This window comes from Ammospiza nelsoni, chromosome 34 (assembly GCF_027579445.1).
Source record: "Ammospiza nelsoni isolate bAmmNel1 chromosome 34, bAmmNel1.pri, whole genome shotgun sequence".
Classification (NCBI taxonomy): Eukaryota; Metazoa; Chordata; class Aves; order Passeriformes; family Passerellidae; genus Ammospiza; species Ammospiza nelsoni.
In genome coordinates, this window is record NC_080666.1 from 44697 (window position 1) to 49048 (window position 4352).

Consider the following 4352-nt stretch of genomic DNA (forward strand, 5'->3'; position numbering starts at 1 on the left):
GCTTCTTGCCAAGGAAAAAGCCGTGAAAGCAGCCATGTTGTGGCACTTTTGCACTCCCTTTTGGATGCCTTTCACAGCTCCAGTGTGCCTGGAACTCAGGGCTTCCTGATTTTAAAAATCCTAGCCCTAGGCCGAACCCCAGCCCTAAGACGAGAAAGGCAAATCAGACACGAATTAGGCATGTCCCCAAGGAAAAAGCTGTGGAGGCAGGCACGTTGTGGTACTTTTGCGCTCTTCTTGGCTAGTCCTTCGCAGCTGCTGTGTTCATGGAACTCAGGGCTTTCTGGTTAATAGAACCCTTACCCTAGGCGTAACTCAAACCTTAACCCTAGGAAGGAAAATCAGCCTGTGGTTCGGGTTGCTCTCATGGAAATCTCAGTGGTGGCAGCCAAGTTGCGTCACTTTTGCGCTCCCCTTGGGATGCTTTTCGCAGCTGCAGTGTGCCTGGAGCCCAGGGCTTCCTGGTTTTAAAAGTCCTAGGCCTAAGCCTAACAGTAACCCTAGGAAGGTAAATCAGCCGGGTATTAGGGTTCTTCCTAAGGGAAAAGCCGTGAAAGCAGCCATGTTGTGGCACTTCTGCACTCCCTTTGGGATGCCTTTGGCAGATGAAGTAAGCCTGGAACTCAGGGCTTCCTGGTTAAAGAAATCCAAGCCCTAGGCTGAACCCTAACCCTAACCCTAGGTAGATAAATCAGCCTAGGTATAGGGATGGTGCCAAGGAAAAAGCTGTGAAAGCTGCCATGTTGTTGCACTTTTCTACTCCCCTTGGGATGCCTTGAACAGCTGCAGTGTGCCTGGAGCTCAGGGCTTCCTAGTTTTAAAAATCCTAGCCCTAGGCCTAAGCCTAACAGTAACCCTGGGAAGGGAAATCAGCCTGGTGTTAGGCTTCTTGCCAAGGAAAAAGCCGTGAAAGCAGCCATGTTGTGGCACTTTTGCACTCCCTTTTGGATGCCTTTCACAGCTCCAGTGTGCCTGGAACTCAGGGCTTCCTGATTTTAAAAATCCTAGCCCTAGGCCGAACCCCAACCCTAAGACGAGAAAGGCAAATCAGCCAGGAATTAGGCATGTCCCCAAGGAAAAAGCTGTGGAGGCAGGCATGTTGTGCTACTTTTGCGCTCTTCTTGGCTAGTCCTTCGCAGCTGCTGTGTTCATGGAACTCAGGGCTTTCTGGTTAATAGAACCCTTACCCTAGGCGTAACTCAAACCTTAAGCCTAGGAAGGAAAATCAGCCTATGGTTCGGGTTGCTCTCATGGAAATCTCAGTGGTGGCAGCCAAGTTGCGTCACTTTTGCGCTCCCCTTGGGATGCTTTTCGCAGCTGCAGTGTGCCTGGAGCCCAGGGCTTCCTGGTTTTAAAAGTCCTAGGCCTAAGCCTAACAGTAACCCTAGGAAGGTAAATCAGCCGGGTATTAGGGTTCCTCCTAAGGGAAAAGCCTTGAAAGCAGCCATATTGTGGCACTTCTGCACTCCCTTTGGGATGCCTTTGGCAGATGAAGTAAGCCTGGAACTCAGGGCTTCCTGGTTAAAGAAATCCAAGCCCTAGGCTGAACCCTAACCCTAACCCTAGGCAGATAAATCAGCCTAGGTATAGGGATGGTGCCAAGGAAAAAGCTGTGAAAGCTGCCATGTTGTTGCACTTTTGTACTCCCCTTGGGATGCCTTGAACAGCTGCAGTGTGCCTGGAGCTAAGGGCTTCCTAGTTTTAAAAATCCTAGCCCTAGGCCTAAGCCTAACAGTAACCCTGGGAAGGGAAATCAGCCTGGTGTTAGGCTTCTTGCCAAGGAAAAAGCCGTGAAAGCAGCCATGTTGTGGCACTTTTGCACTCCCTTTTGGATGCCTTTCACAGCTCCAGTGTGCCTGGAACTCAGGGCATCCTGATTTTAAAAATCCTAGCCCTAGGCCGAACCCCAGCCCTAAGACGAGAAAGGCAAATCAGCCAGGAATTAGGCATGTCCCCAAGGAAAAAGCTGTGGAGGCAGGCATGTTGTGGTACTTTTGCGCTCTTCTTGGCTAGTCCTTCGCAGCTGCTGTGTTCATGGAACTCAGGGCTTTCTGGTTAATAGAACCCTTACCCTAGGCGTAACTCAAACCTTAAGCCTAGGAAGGAAAATCAGCCTATGGTTCGGGATGGTCTCATGGAAATATCAGTGGTGTCAGCCAAGTTGCATCACTTTTGCGCTCCCCTTGGGATGCTTTTGGCAGCTGCAGTGTGCCTGGAGCCCAGGGCTTCCTGGTTTTAAGAGTCCTAGGCCTAAGCCTAACAGTAACCCTAGGAAGGTAAATCAGCCGGGTATTAGGGTTCCTCCTAAGGGAAAAGCCGTGAAAGCAGCCATGTTGTGGCACTTCTGCACTCCCTTTGGGATGCCTTTGGCAGATGAAGTAAGCCTGGAACTCAGGGCTTCCTGGTTAAAGAAATCCAAGCCCTAGGCTGAACCCTAACCCTAACCCTAGGCAGATAAATCAGCCTAGGTATAGGGATGGTGCCAAGGAAAAAGCTGTGAAAGCTGCCATGTTGTTGCACTTTTGTACTCCCCTTGGGTTGCCTTGAACAGCTGCAGTGTGCCTGGAGCTCAGGGCTTCCTAGTTTTCAAAATCCTAGCCCTAGGCCTAAGCCTAACAGTAATCCTGGGAAGGCAAATCAGCCTGGTGTTAGGCTTCTTGCCAAGGAAAAAGCCGTGAAAGCAGCCATGTTGTGGCACTTTTGCACTCCCTTTTGGATGCCTTTCACAGCTCCAGTGTGCCTGGAACTCAGGGCTTCCTGATTTTAAAAATCCTAGCCCTAGGCCGAACCCCAACCCTAAGACGAGAAAGGCAAATCAGCCAGGAATTAGGCATGTCCCCAAGGAAAAAGCTGTGGAGGCAGGCATGTTGTGCTACTTTTGCGCTCTTCTTGGCTAGTCCTTCGCAGCTGCTGTGTTCATGGAACTCAGGGCTTTCTGGTTAATAGAACCCTTACCCTAGGCGTAACTCAAACCTTAACCCTAGGAAGGAAAATCAGCCTATGGTTCGGGATGGTCTCATGGAAATCTCAGTGGTGGCAGCCAAGTTGCATCACTTTTGCGCTCCCCTTGGGATGCTTTTCGCAGCTGCAGTGTGCCTGGAGCCCAGGGCTTCCTGGTTTTAAAAGTCCTAGGCCTAAGCCTAACAGTAACCCTAGGAAGGTAAATCAGCCGGGTATTAGGGTTCCTCCTAAGGAAAAAGCCGTGAAAGCAGCCATGTTGTGGCACTTCTGCACTCCCTTTGGGATGCCTTTGGCAGATGAAGTAAGCCTGGAACTCAGGGCTTCCTGGTTAAAGAAATCCAAGCCCTAGGCTGAACCCTAACCCTAACCCTAGGCAGATAAATCAGCCTAGGTATAGGGATGGTGCCAAGGAAAAAGCTGTGAAAGCTGCCATGTTGTTGCACTTTTGTACTCCCCTTGGGATGCCTTGAACAGCTGCAGTGTGCCTGGAGCTAAGGGATTCATAGTTTTAAAAATCCTAGCCCTAGGCCTAAGCCTAACAGTAACCCTGGGAAGGGAAATCAGCCTGGTGTTAGGCTTCTTGCCAAGGAAAAAGCCGTGAAAGCAGCCATGTTGTGGCACTTTTGCACTCCCTTTTGGATGCCTTTCACAGCTCCAGTGTGCCTGGAACTCAGGGCTTCCTGATTTGAAAAATCCTAGCCCTAGGCCGAACCCCGACCCTAAGACGAGAAAGGCAAATCAGACAGGAATTAGGCATGTCCCCAAGGAAAAAGCTGTGGAGGCAGGCATGTTGTGGTACTTTTGCGCTCTTCTTGGCTAGTCCTTCGCAGCTGCTGTGTTCATGGAACTCAGGGCTTTCTGCTTAATAGAACCCTTACCCTAGGCGTAACTCAAACCTTAACCCTAGGAAGGAAAATCAGCCTATGGTTCGGGATGGTCTCATGGAAATCTCAGTGGTGGCAGCCAAGTTGCGTCACTTTTGCGCTCCCCTTGGGATGCTTTTCGCAGCTGCAGTGTGCCTGGAGCCCAGGGCTTCCTGGTTTTAAAAGTCCTAGGCCTAAGCCTAACAGTAACCCTAGGAAGGTAAACCAGCCGGGTATTAGGGTTCCTCCTAAGGGAAAAGCCGTGAAAGCAGCCATGTTGTGGCACTTCTGCACTCCCTTTGGGATGCCTTTGGCAGATGAAGTAAGCCTGGAACTCAGTGCTTCCTGGTTAAAGAAATCCAAGCCCTAGGCTGAACCCTAACCCTAACGCTAGGCAGATAAATCAGCCTAGGTATAGGGATGGTGCCAAGGAAAAAGCTGTGAAAGCTGCCATGTTGTTGCACTTTTGTACTCCCCTTGGGATGCCTTGAACAGCTGCAGTGTGCCTGGAGCTCAGGGCTTCCTAGT